Raw genomic sequence first — 15,037 nt, forward strand, 5'->3', positions numbered from 1 at the left:
CAGGTGGGAAAGGAATGCAAAAATCCATGCATGCAAGATAAAAACCAGGTCAGGTCATGTGGGGCTTCCCAAGTGGCTCAGTGGTGAAGAATCTGACTGCCAACACAGGAGATGCAGGAGAAACAGGTTGGATCCCTGGGTCAGGAAGATCCCTTGGAGTAGGAAATGGCAACCTGTTCCAGTATATGCTTGCCTGGAAATTCTATGGACAGAGGAGCCTGGTGGGCTACAGTCCATGGGGTGGCACAGAGTCAGACAGGACTGAACGACTGCGCACACAAGGTCATGTTGGCCACGTATGTCCCCTTGGGAATAAGTAGAATGGAAGAGACGAAAACCAGGGCAGGAGAGCAAGGCCTGACAAAGGAGGTGGATGGAACATTAACCCTGGGTTAAGCCATTCCTCACCTCCTTACTGACCAGGTATCCTCCTTACTGACTAGGTATGAGAGGGCCAACTCAGTGACAGGTGCAAAACTCTTGGCCTTCATAGGACCTCCCAGGCCAGTCTGCCCTCGGAGTGGCATTCCTTGTGGTCAGCGGTCATTCTCAGAGAGCCCAGGTGCCTGATGTGGGTGTCTGTCAGAGTCAATCCATACACGAGTCAGGGCTGTTCTGTCTGTTTACCTGTCTGTCCATCTGTCTATTTATCTGTCCACCCACTTATCTATCTTCTTGTCCATTTGTCCACGTGCTTGTTCATTTGTCTGATTATCTCTTCATCTATATATCTGTGTGAATCCATCTATCAGTCTAACGATCTATAGGTCTCCCATCTATCTATCTGGGCATCCACCTGACCTTCTTTCCATGTTTCTACTTCACATCTCATTCTCCAAAAGATCTTCAGAAAACACATACCATAATAAAAACAAGCAGACGCACACACAGAGGATTAGGAAGGTGTAGGAAGCCAAGGAGTTGGGAATGGGAGTAGGGAAATCAAACTCAGAATATGTTGGAAGGACATAGCTGGTTGCTGCTGCAGTGGAGCCATAAATGTGTCTCCCAGTTATTTTTACAGTTATCTTCACTGAAGCTGAAACAACCTACAATGTGTTCAGAGAACAAATTTTTCTTGTTCTCAGTTCAAAACAGACTATCTCATGAGGGTTCCTTCCAGTTCTGGGGAGAGGCAGCAGTCTGGTGGTTCCAAACAGTGGCTTCTAAATCAGACAGGCCTGAGCTCAAACCCTGTGTCTATCACTCAGCAACTGCGTGACCTTGGGCAAGTCACCGAGTCTCTCTGAGCCTTCTTTGCCTCATCTGTTAGATGGGATAAGTGTGGTACCCAGTCTCAAAGAGCCACAGGCAGGATTAAGTAAGGCTGTGTGCACAGGTTAGCAAGGCGGACACCATAGCAACTGTCACCGTTGAGCAGTCTGGACAATGTGCTTGATGCTGGAATTCACTTGGCGCCTGCAGGTAGAAACCATGGGGAGAGTCAAGGCCAGGGCACCTGTGTCCAGGACGGGGCCGGCTGACTCTGGATGGGCAATCCCCATGGTTCCTCCTGGCAGATGCCAGTCTTCTTTCTCCCTGTTCCCCAAGTTCCAGGCAAGGAGGAGGTCTTGATCAAGTCCCTCTGACCACAGGGCCCCAGCAGGGAAAGCAGACTCTAAGCTGCAGAGACTCACCTGATCTTCCCAGCAGCCATCCTTGTGCACTGACAGATGATTAATTGTGTAGAGAGCAAGTCTGCATCCCTCTCCTTGGCTGGGATTCCCTTTATCCCTTGAGCCTCTTATAGCTGACAGTAATTCATTCTTAACCTTGCCATCTGCCTGGGCCTGATTTGCATCACAAAATCTGTGTATCCTGAACATGCGTTGAACTACCTCTCCTCAGAGATCAAGAGGTGGGAGGCAGGGGCCCACGGGAGGTGGTGGGCTTATTCTGTCTGAGAGCATGAGTCCTTGGCTTGGTTGTGAGTGTGTGTATTTGTGTGTGAGGGAGGGTAGAGTAGAACCATTTCATTTTGTTTTTACTCTAAGTGTCATGCACACGGTCTCTGGAATCCTCTGGCAGCTGGTGGACTTACTCAGCAAGCGATGAATTATATCCTCCAGTTGTGAGTAAAATTACAAATATCTTCAAGATGTTCGATACTCTGGGGAAGGGTAGCCAACTCATGCTGGCTATGTGGGCTGTTTCGCATTCAGAGCAAAGTGCAGCACCTCTCTATCCTAAGAGGGGTGATGGAAAATGGGGAGCAGATGCCCACAACAGGGAGACCAGAGAAATATATGAATTAGGGACACAGTCTGGGCCAAATCTGGGGTAGGCAGGAGGGGAAGGCAGTGTGAAGCACCATTGGCCCCTTTTAGGATCTGCAGGTGAAATCCACAAAATTAGAGTCTGAGGAAGAACTGTGTAGTTCTGTGCACTTGGTAGAAAGGACGCTGCTTGACAAAGTCACCTTCATCTCAAAAGCAAATATTTACCAAGCCCTCCATGTGGGAATAGATAGCTTAGCATTTATTACCAGATAGTCACCAGAGCAAGACCAAGACATGTAGAGGCTCCTGAAAGATCGATTATTTATTTGACAATGACTTGCTTAAAAAAAGATACTTGATGATATATGCTAATTCCAAACAATGCTTTCAATTCCTATTATTTAAAAAATGAACACGGTCAAGACATAGGTCACCTGGGCCCCCAGGACACTTTCATGTCCCTCTTTTGAGCACTCGTTGTGTTATTTTGAGGTTGGTTGTGGTCTGACTGTTGAGGGTTTGTCTCCTCCCACCACTAGCTTGTAAACATCACAAGGAAAAAGAGTGGATTTTGTTCACTTGGTATTAGAATGATCTCTCTTCTCTTCAGTGCTTTTCCTGGCTTGGTAACTAGTAGGATTTAGTATAGTTTTCCAGATGAGTGAGATGAAGATAATCTTTCCTTGGCTCTGTTGATGGGTCAAGCAAAGGCAAGGATTTTTTAAAAGTGCATAATTCCCACGCATTTGTGATTGACTTTGTTACCCAAAGTTTTAATGACCTACCTCACCCTTCTGCAACTGTCTCTGACCCTGGACTCTACCTCTGGCCTTTTAGCACCCTCTTGGGCAGAGTGGGGAAGAGGTTTTGAACATGCAATTGATGATAAGGTCGATTTAGGGAGCATTTATTGAATGAAACCATGGGTCCAACTGTGGTGGGCTGTTAGGGAAGGAAGATAAGAAGCTTTTTTAGAAAATTTATTGATACATAGTTGATTTACAATGTTGTGTTAGTTTTAGCTGTATAGCAAAACTGTATTTCAGCTGTATATATATATATATTTCAGCTGTATAGCTGATTATGTATGTATGTATGTAAATATGTATGTATTCTTTTATTACATTCTCTTCCATGGTAGGTTATTACAAGATATTGAATATAGTTCCCTATACTATATAGTAGGTCCTGTTTTTTTTTTTTTAATCTATTTCTTCCTTTCTTCCTCCCTTCTTGTGTGTGTACACTTTTCTAATATGACTCATCTACTCATTTCAAACTCAACTGAAGAAGCAGATATATTCTAACTATGAGGGCAAGCTGAGTCTTCTAGACTTACTGAGACTTACTGCTCCCACATGGAGCAGTCTTAGAAATTTTCAAAAGTAGTTTTAGTCACTAGTAATTGTATAAGCAGAGTATATCATGAGAAATGCTGGGCTGGAAGAAGCACAAACTGGAATCAAGATTGCCAGGAGAAATATCAATAACCTCAGATATGTAGATGACACCACCCTTATGGCAGAAAGTGAAGAGGAACTAAAATGCCTCTTGATGAAAGTGAAATAGAGTGAAAAAGTTGGCTTAAAGCTCAACATTCAGAAAACGAAGATCATGGCATCCAGTCCCATCACTTCATGGCAAATAGATGGGGAAACAGGGGAAACAGTGGCTGACTTTATTTTTTTGAGCTCCAGAATCACTGCAGGTAGTGAGTGCAGCCATGAAATTAAAAGACGCTTACTCCTTGACCAACCTAGACAGCATATTAAAAAGGAGAGACATTACTTTGTCAACAAAGGTCTGTCTAGTCAAGGCTATGGTTTTTCCAGTGGTCATGTATGGATGTGAGAGTTGGACTGTGAAGAAAGCTGAGCACTGAATAATTGATGCTTTTGAACTGCGGTGTTGGAGAAGACTCTTGAGAGTCCCTTGGACTGCAAGGAGATCCCATCAGTCCATCCTAAAGGAAATCAGTCCTGGGTGTTCATTGGAAGGACTGATACTGAGGCTGAAACTCCAATACTTTGGCCACCTGATGCGAAGAGCTGACTCATTGTAAAAGATCCTGATGCTGGGAAAGATTGAGGGCAGGAGAATAAGGGGATGACAGAGGATGAGATGGTTGGGTGGCATCACTGACTCAATGGATATGGGTTTGGGTGGACTGCGGGAGTTGGTGATGGACAGGGAGGCCTTGGCGTGCTGCGGTTCATGGGGGTTGCAAAGAGTCGGACATGACTGAGTGACTGACCTGAACTGAATTGTATAAGTTTATTTTAATTAAACATTTTAACAGTTTTTATTGGGATATAGTTTACGCACTGTGAAGCGAGAGTTGCTCAGTCATGTGCGACTCTTTGCAGCCCCACGGATTATACAGTCCATGAAATTCTCTAGACCAGAATACTGGAGTGGGTAGCCTTTCCCTTCTCACATACTGTACAGTTGACCAATTTAAGGCATATAATTTCATGGATTTTAGCATATAACCCTAACCCTAATCCTAACCCAAACCCTAGCCATCACCACAATTTTAGAATGTTTTTATCATTACCTGTGCCCCTTAACTATCACGCTCCTATTTCTCCATGGATTTGTCAGCAACCACTGATTTACTTTGTCTCTGTAGATTTCTCTGTCCTGAACATTTTATGTGAATGGAATGCTATAACTTGTGATTTTTGTGACTGTACACTTTTATTTAGTACAATGTTTTCAATGTTTATCTACTTTTTCAATGCTACATTCCTTCATTCCTTTTTATAGCTGAATATTATATTGTATGGCTCTATGACATTTTCTCTTTTTAAAACTGAAGCATAGTTGATGGGGTTCCCAGGTGGCTCAGATAGTAAAGAAGCTGCCTGCAATGTAGGAGACCTGGGATTTGATCCTTCGGTCAGGAAGATGTCCTGGAGAAGGGAAAGGCAACCCACTCCAGTATCTTACCTGGAGAATAACATGGACAGAAGAGTCTGGTGAGCCATAGTCCATAGGGTCACAAAGAGTTGGACACGACTGAAGTGACTGAGCACACACACACAGTTGATTTACAGTATTTTATTAGTTTCAGGTGTAAAGCATAGTGATTATTTTTACAGATTATACTCCATGAAAAATTATTACAAGATAATGACAATAACTGTGCTATACAATATATCCTGTTGCTTATCTTCTTTGAACATAGTAGTTTGTGTCTCTTAGTCCCATACCCCTAATATACCCCTTCCTCTTCCTTTTCCAGTCTGGAAACCACTACTTTGTCTTCTATATCTGTGTGCCTGTTTCTTTTCCTTTTTTAAAATATTTACTAATTTGTTATATTGTTTTAGATTCCACATATAAATGATATTATACAGTATTGGTCTTTCTCTGAGCATATTATTCACTAGCCATATTTCACTAAGCATAATACTCTCTTATTCAATAAGCGTAAGGTTCATTCACATGGTTGCAAATGGCTGATGAATTTCAGTCTTTTTTTTGACCAATCAGTTTAGTTCAGTCGCTCTCTTTGCGACCCCATGGACTGCAGCATGCCAGGCCTCCCTACATTACATTTGTAGATTGCTTTGGGTAGTATGGCCACTTTATCAATATTAGTTCTTTTAATCTAAAAGCATAAGATGTCTTTCTGTTTCTTTATATCATCTTCAATGTTTTATAGTTTTCAGTGTAAAGGTCTTTCACCTCCAAGGTTAAGTTTATATTAAGGCATTTTATTCTTTTTGATGTGATTTTAAATGGGATTTTTCTCTTGCTTTCTCTTTCTGATAGTTCAGCATTGGAGTATAGAAAAGCAACAGGTTTATGTGTATTATGTGTTAATCTTGTATCCCTCAACTTTGCTGAATTCATTTATTAGTTCTAATAATTTTGGGTGAGAACTTTAGAGTTTTCTATACATAGTATCTGGAGAAGGCAATGGCACCCCACTCCGGTACTCTTTCCTGGAAAATCCCATGGACAGAGGAGCCTGGTAGATTGCAGTCAATGGGGTTGCGAAGAGTCGGACACAACTGAGTGACTTCACTTTCATTTTTCACTTTCATGCATTGGAGAAGGAAATGGCAACCCACTCTAGTGTTCTTGCCTGGAGAATCCCAGGGACAGGGGAGCCTGGTGGGCTGCCGTCTATGGGGTCGCACAGAGTCGGACACGACTGAAGCGACTTAGCCGCAGCATACATAGTATCATGTCATCTGCAAATAGTGACAATTTTACTTCTTCCCTTCCACTTTGGATGCCTTTCATTTCTTTTTCTTGCCTTATTGCTGTGGTTCAGATTTGTAAAACTATGTTAAATAGAAGTAGTGAGAGTGGGCATCCTTATCTTGCTATTAAATTTAGAGAAAAGGCTTTCAGCTTTTCACCTTTGAGTATGATGTTAGCTGTAGGTTTTTTGTAATGTCCTTTATTATGTTCTGTTCCTTCTATTCCTACTTTGATGACAATTTTTACCATGAGTTGATGTTAAATCTTGTCCAGTGCTTTTTCTGCATCTATTTAAATGATCATGTGATTTTTATCCTTATATTTGTTAATGTGATGTGTCACATCAATTCATTTGTGAATATAGAACCATTCTTGCATCACTGGAATAAATCCAACCTGGTCATGGTACATGATCCTCTTTATATATAGTTGGATTTGTTTTGTTAATACTTTGTTGAGGATTTTTGCATGTGTATTCATCAAAGACATTGACTTGTAATTTTTGTGTGTGGTGTCTTTGTCTGATTTCGGTGTCAGGGTAATGACGGCTTTGTAGAATGAATTTGGGAGTGTTCTGTCCTCTTCAGCATTTCTTTTTTTTTTTTTTTAATTTTATTTTATTTTTAAACTTTACATAATTGTATTAGTTTTGCCAAATATCAAAATGAATCCGCCACAGGTATACATGTGTTCCCCATCCTGAACCCTCCTCCCTCCTCCCTCCCCACACCATCCCTCTGGGTCGTCCAAGTGCACCAGCCCCAAGCATCCAGTATCGTGCATCGAACCTGGACTGGCAACTCGTTTCATACATGATATTTTACATGTTTCAATGCCATTCTCCCAAATCTTCCCACCCTCTCCCTCTCTCTCAGAGTCCAGAAGACTGTTCTATACATCAGTGTCTCTTTTGCTGTCTCGTACACAGGGTTATTGTTACCATCTTTCTAAATTCCATATATATGCGTTAGTATACTGTATTGGTGTTTTTCTTTCTGGCTTACTTCACTCTGTATAATAGGCTCCAGTTTCATCCACCTCATTAGAACTGATTCAAATGTATTCTTTTTAATGGCTGAGTAATACTCCATTGTGTATATGTACCACTGCTTTCTTATCCATTCATCTGCTGATGGACATCTAGGTTGCTTCCATGTCCTGGCTATTATAAACAGTGCTGCGGTGAACATTGGGGTACACGTGTCTCTTTCCCTTCTGGTTTCCTCAGTGTGTATGCCCAGCAGTGGGATTGCTGGATCATAAGGCAGTTCTATTTCCAGTTTTTGAAGGAATCTCCACACTGTTCTCCATAGTGGCTGTACTAGTTTGCATTCCCACCAACAGTGTAAGAGGGTTCCCTTTTCTCCACACCCTCTCCAGCATTTATTACTTGTAGACTTTTGGACCGCAGCCATTCTGACTGGTGTGAAATGGTACCTCATAGTGGTTTTGATTTGCATTTCTCTGATAATGAGTGATGTTGAGCATCTTTTCATGTGTTTGTTAGCCATCTGGATGTCTTCTTTGGAGAAATGTCTATTTAGTTCTTTGGCCCATTTTTTGATTGGGTCATTTATTTTTCTGGAGTTGAGCTGTAGGAGTTGCTTATATATTCTCGAGATTAGTTGTTTGTCAGTTGCTTCATTTGCTATTATCTTCTCCCATTCTGAAGGGTGTCTAACAGATGGAGAAATATACCATGTTCATCGATTGGAAGAATCAATATAGTGAAAATGAGTATACTACCCAAAGCAATCTATAGATTCAATGCAATCCCTATCAAGCTACCAACAGTATTCTTCACAGAGCTAGAGCAAATAATTTCACAATTTGTATGGAAATACAAAAAACCTTGAATAGCCAAAGCTATCTTGAGAAAGAAGAATGGAACTGGAGGAATTAACCTACCTGACTTCAGGCTCTACTACAAAGCCACAGTTGTCAAGACAGTATGGTACTGGCACAAAGACAGAAATATAGATCAATGGAACAAAATAGAAAGCCCAGAGATTAATCCACGCACATATGGACACCTTATCTTTGACAAAGGAGGCAAGAATATACAATGGATTAAAGACAATCTCTTTAACAAGTGGTGCTGGGAAGTCTGGTCAACCACTTGTAAAAGAATGAAACTAGAACACTTTCTAACACCATACACAAAAATAAACTCAAAATGGATTAAAGATCTCAACATAAGACCAGAAACTATAAAACTCCTAGAGGAGAACATAGGCAAAACACTCTCTGACATACATCACAGCAGGATCCTCTATGACTCACCTCCCAGAATATTGGAAATAAAAGCAAAAATAAACAAATGGGACCTAATTAACCTTAAAAGCTTCTGCACATCAAAGGTAACTATTAGCAAGGTGAAAAGACAGCATTTGTTTTGAATAGTTTGAGAAGTATAGGTATTAGCTCTTTTTTATGTTTGGTAAAATTTTTCTATGAAGCTGTCTGTTCCTGAAATTTTGTTTGCTAGGAACTTTTTAAACTACAACTTCAATTTCACTACTAGCAATTGAACTATTCAGGTTGTCTGTTTCTTTTTGATTCAGTCTTGACGGGTTGTGTGCTTCTAGATATTTGTCCTTTTATTCTAAGGTCATCCAGTTTGTTAGCATTTAACTGTTCACGGTATTCTTTCAAGACTTTGGAACTTTTTAAACTACAACTTCAATTTCACTACTAGCAATTGAACTATTCAGGTTGTCTGTTTCTTTTTGATTCAGTCTTGGTGGGTTGTGTGTTTCTAGATATTTGTCCTTTTATTCTAAGGTCATCCAGTTTGTTAGCATTTAACTGTTCACGGTATTCTCTCAAGACTTTTTGTGTCTCTGTGTTATTGGTTGTTAGTTTTCCTCCTTCATTTCTTATTTTGTTTAGTTAAAATCTTTCTTTTTTTCTTAGTGAGTCTGGCTAAAGGTTTATCAATTTTATCAAAGAGCTCTTGGTTTCCTTGATCTTTTCTAATACTTTTGGCCTCTATTTTATTTATTTCCTCTCTGACATTTATTATTTCCTTTCTTCTGCTGACTTGGGCTTTATTTATTCTTCTTTTTCTAATTCCTTTATGTGGTAGGTTAGGCTGTTTGTGATTTTTCTTGTTTCTTGAGGAAGATCTGTATAACTATAATATTCCCCCTTAGAACTGCTTTTGCTGCATTTTATGGATTTTAGGGTTGTTTTTTTTTAACCAATCCTGAGGTGTTTCCTGATTTTTTTCTTTGTTTTTTGTTGTTGTTGTTGACCCATTGGATTTTTAGTAGTGTTGTTTAGTCTCCAAGTGTTTGTACTTTTCACATCTTCTGTCTTTAATCTATATTTTCATAATATTGTGGTTGGGAAAAATGCTTGATATAATTTCAGTCATCTTAAATTTGTTGAGATGTATTTTGTGACCTAGCATGTGGTCTATCCTGGAGAATGTTCCATGTACACTGGAAAGAATGTGTATTCTGCTGCTTTTGGATGGACTGCCCTGTAGATGTCTGTAAAGCCAACTAGTCTATTGTGTCATTTAAAACCACTTTTGCCTTAATGATTTTCTGTCTGCATGATTTGTCTATTGATTTAAGTTGGGTGTTAAAGTTCCTTATTACTATTGTGTTATCATCAGTTCTACCTTTATGTTTATTAGTATTTGCTTTTTATACTTAGGTGCTCCAGTCTTGGGCACATGTATGTTATTGAGTGTAATACCCTCTTCCTTTATTGATTCCTTTATCATTATAAAATGTTCTTCTTTGTCTTTTGATATAAACTTTGTTTTAAAGTTTATTTTGTCTGATATGAATAGTCAAAATATTCATTAATAGGATATTAATTAAATTATGAAACAGCCATATAAAGAATGTTATGTGGTTACTTAGAAGATGATATTTATATTGTCATTTGCATAAGATGAGCACTATAATCCTGTTATAAAGGGTTACAAATCCCCCATTTATATAGTATCCCATTTATGCAAAATGTTAAAAACATAATATATGCATATTTATGCATAAAAAATATCACAAAGGATGTGTTCCAAGATGTTTCACATTTTTAGATAGTCTTTTACTTTCTTTTTTTATATCTTCCCATATCCACTGAACATACTGTGTGTGACATCTTTATAATCAGAAGAAATTAACTATATTCATTTCAAAAAAATGCACATAACTAAAAAATTGGAAGAAAACCCACAAATGGTCACTTTTTTTTGTTAGGACTATAGATGATATTTCTTATTTTCTCCCCACCTCCAAGTTTCTATGGTGTGATTATGTGATTTACAATAGGAAAAATGAATTAAAATTGTTCTGAGGATGATACCAATGATTGTAGATGATTTTGCATCTATAATATTATGGGGAGGGGAAGGGGAATGGCTATAAAGAGTTTTCATTTCCAGCAAATAGCTGCAAAAGTCTTGTTTAAAATCACAAATAAAGGAGTTGAGAGGGACCCTATAGATTGTCCAGTCTATTTCTTGTTAAGGAAGGGTTCCTTGTCATATCCTATCAGAGGGAATTCAGTCTTTCCTTGTACAATGGCAGTGGCCAGGAAGCTCACCACCATGGAAGTCTGTTAAATATATAGCTTCATTTATTAGAAATTCCCTGGTAATACTGATCTCAACTCTGTCTGCTTGAAATGTTTACTCATTGCCCCTAGTTCTGTTCTGCAGGTAACAAGAGGCAGGTCTTTTCTCCCACCACTGAGTGCCCTTGGCAGTGGCTTCTAGACTGTCTTCTGTGAAAGCCAGATTTCCCAAACATGCCTTTTCTTAACATGTTCCATTTTAAACTGTGTAAATGATTTAAAAAGTGAGGTGGGATCTGACCTGACCAGCTCAGAACCTGCAAGGAATAATGTTTTTTTCGCCCTGTACCTAGGCATCTGTTTACAGAGCAGCTTCAGATCCTGCTATTCCTGGTACTAGGTCATTCCTGTGTTTTCTGCTTCCTGGATCCTGCAGGTTTATGCCTGTTTATGAACATGTCTCTGCAGCCTTCCTGCCAATTTCCTGAGCAGAGATAATTTTTCTAAAAAATTCCTTTTCTGCGTAAGTTAGCTAAAGTTGGTTTCTGCTGTTTGCAACCAAAGAACCCTGACTGGTACAGATGTTGCTCACCTCTTTATCAGAAACAGATACTCCATTGATGGCTTACACTGAATATCTGGTCATCCAAGTATATCTATCCTTCACCACCCACCACTGACACTTTCATTTCGATTCAGTCACTAAGCTAGATCTCTCTTTCCTGTGCTTGTAAAGATGATCTTTTATTTCTAACCATCAATCAATATCCATTTTAAATGTGTGTGTGTGTGTGTGTGTGTGTGTGTGTGTAGGAGGTGGGAGTTCTCCCACACCAATTAGTAATTCTCAGACACCCTGCTTACGCCCAGAATTTTCCTCAATTCTGACACTATCTACCAGGAAATAGCATCAGATTCCACAGGTTAAAGGTTCTGTCCCAAGACTGTCCCCAACCCTCCTCTAGGTTACTGGTGCCCTGACCAATAGTTATACACCCGAGATTCCAACAACCCTCTCCTCAGGTTCAATAAATTTACTAGAGGGACTCACAGAACTCAGAGCATCTTTTTACTTACTAGATTACAAGTTTATTACAAAAGGGTATAATTCAGGATCGTTCAGGTAGAAGAGATACACAGGACAAAGTGTGGGGAAAGAGTGTGGAGTATCCATGCTCTCTCCCAGCACCTCTGTGTGCTCACCAACCTGCAAAGGACTCTCTGAATCCAGTCCTTTTAGGGTGTTTACGGAGTATTCATTATGAAGGCATGATTAATTCATTGGCCATTGGCAATGTATACAAACTCTAGCTCCTCTCCACTTCCAGAGGTCTGGGCAAGTAATTGAAAGTTCTAACTCTCCAATCACAAGGTTGCTTGTCCTGGCAACCAGCCCCCATCCATAGGTACTTTCCAGTTGTAACCTTGTTAACATAACAAAAGACACCTTTATTGCTCTCATCAGTGGAAATTTCAAGAGTTTTAGGATATCTGCACCAGGAACAGGGTAGAAGACCAAATATACATTCATTATAAATCACATTATCACATGTTTCTCCTCTAAATTTTGTGATATTTGTAGATGTCATCAGTAAGAATTCTGAGTCTTCACCCAAGCTACTGATAAAATTAAACAATTATAATAACTAATTTTAATTATAGAATATTTCAATTGTACAGAGGAGTATTAATAAAATAATATGAATCACCCATGTTTCTACCATCCAGATTTTGCTACATTTGCCTTGGAATTTGATAATGCCATGTGAAAACGTGGGAAGCTGCTGGGAGTATAAACTGATACTACCACTTTGAAGAGAGACTGTAGGTGATTCAAATAGAGTTAAAAATGGAGATAGTGAAGGATGGGTAAGCCTGGCATGCTGTAGTTCATGGGGTCACAAAGAATTAGACATGATCTAGCAACTGTACAACTACAAAAAGAGAGACACTCGTTGTTGTTGTTCAGTCACTAAGTCATGTCCAACTCTTTGCCACCCCATGAACTGCAGCACGCCAGACTTCCCTGGCCTTCACTATCTCCTAGAGTTTGCTCAAACTCATGTCCATTGAGTCAGTGATGCCATCCAACCATCTCATCATCTGTTGCCTCCTTCTTCTCTTGCTCTCAATCTTTCCCAGCATCTGGGTCTTTTCTAATGAGTTGGCTTTTCCCATCAGGTGGCCAAAGTATTGGAGATTCAGCTTCAACTCCAATCCTTCCAATGACTACTCAGCATTGATTTCCTTTAGGATTGACTGAGCTGATGTCCTTGCTATACAAGGGACTCTCAAGAGTCTTCTCCAACACCACAGTTCAGAAGCATCAATTCTTCAGTGCTCAGACTTCTTTATGGTCCAGCTCTCATATCCATACATGACTACTAGAAAAACCATAGCTTTGACTATATGAACCTTTGTCATCAAAGTGATGTTTCTGCTTTTTAATATGATGTCTAAGTTGGTCATAACTTTTCTTCTTTTAATTTCATGGCTGCAGTTGCCATCTGCAATGATTTTGGAGCTGAAGAAAATGAAACTGGACACTGTTTCCACTTTTCCCCATTTATTTGCCATGAAGTGATTGGGCCTGATGCCAGGGGTTTAGTTTTTTGAATGTTGAGTTTTAAGCCAGCTTGTTCACTCTCCTCTTTCACCTTCATCAAGAGGATCTTTAGTTTCTCTTCACTTTCTGCCATTAAAGTGGTATCATCTGCATATCTGAGGTTGTTGACATTCCTCCCAGCAATCTTGATTCCAGTTTGTGAGTCATCCATCCCAGCATTTTGTATGATGTACTCTGCATATAAGTTAAATAAGCAGGGTGACAATATACAGACTTGATTAACTCCATTTCCAATTTTGAACCAGTTTGTTGTTTCATGTCCAGTTTTAACTGTTGCTTCTTGTCCTGCATATAGGTTTCTCAAGAGGCAGATAAGGTGGTCTGGTATTTCCATCTCTTTAAGAATATTCCACAGTTGGTTGTGATCCACACAGTCAAAGGCTTTAGTGTAGTCAATGAAGCAGATAATTTTTGTTTTAATTCCCTTGCTTTTTCTATGAACCAGCAGATGTTGGCAATTTGATCTCTAGTTCTTCTGCCCTTTTGAAATCCAGCTTGTATATCTGAAAGTTCTCAATTCACATACTGCTGAAGCCTAGCTTGTAAGATTTTGAGCAGAATCTTGCTAGTATGTGAAATGAGTGCCATTGTGCAATAATTTAAACATTATTTGGTATTGCCTTTCTTTGCAATTGAAATGAAAACTGACCTTTTCCAGTCCATGGCCACTGCTGAGTTTTCCAAACTTGCTGGCATATGGAATGCAGCACTTTCATAGCATCATCTTTTAGGATTTGAAATAGCTCAACTGAATTCCATCACCTCCACTAGTTGTTTCTAGTAATACTTCCTACAGTATTGAAGCAAAGCTGGAATCAAGATTGTTGGGACAAATATCAATAACCTCATATACACAGGTGACACACCCTTATGGAAGAAAGTGAAAAAAAAAACTAAAGAGCCTCCTGATGTGAAAGAGGAGAGTGAAAAAGCTGGCTTAAAACTCAACATTCAAAAAACTGAGATCATGGCATTTGGTCCCATCACTTCATGGCAAATAGATGGAGAAACAATGGAAATAGTGACAGACTTAATTTTCTTGGGCTCCAAAATCACTGCAGATGGTGACTGAAGCCATGGAATTAAAAGAGGCTTGCTCCTTGGAAGAAAAGCTATGACCAAACTAGACAGCATACAAAAAAGCAGAGACATTACTTTGCCAACAAACGTCCGTCTAGTCAAAGCCATGGTTTTCCCAGTAGTCATGTATGGATGTGAGAGTTTGCTGAGCACTGAAGAATTGGTGTTTTTGAACTGTGGTGTTGGAGACAACTCTTGGGAGTCCCTTGGTTTGAAAGTAGATCCAACCAGTCCATCCTAAAGGAAATCAGTCCTGAATATTCATTGGGAGGACTGATGCTGAAGCTGAAGCTCCAGAACTTTCACTACCTGATGTGAAGAATTGACTCCTTGGAAATGACCCTGATGCTGGGAAAGACTG

The sequence above is a fragment of the Bubalus kerabau genome, chromosome 15, assembly GCF_029407905.1.
Source record: "Bubalus kerabau isolate K-KA32 ecotype Philippines breed swamp buffalo chromosome 15, PCC_UOA_SB_1v2, whole genome shotgun sequence".
In the NCBI taxonomy this organism is placed as follows: domain Eukaryota; kingdom Metazoa; phylum Chordata; class Mammalia; order Artiodactyla; family Bovidae; genus Bubalus; species Bubalus kerabau.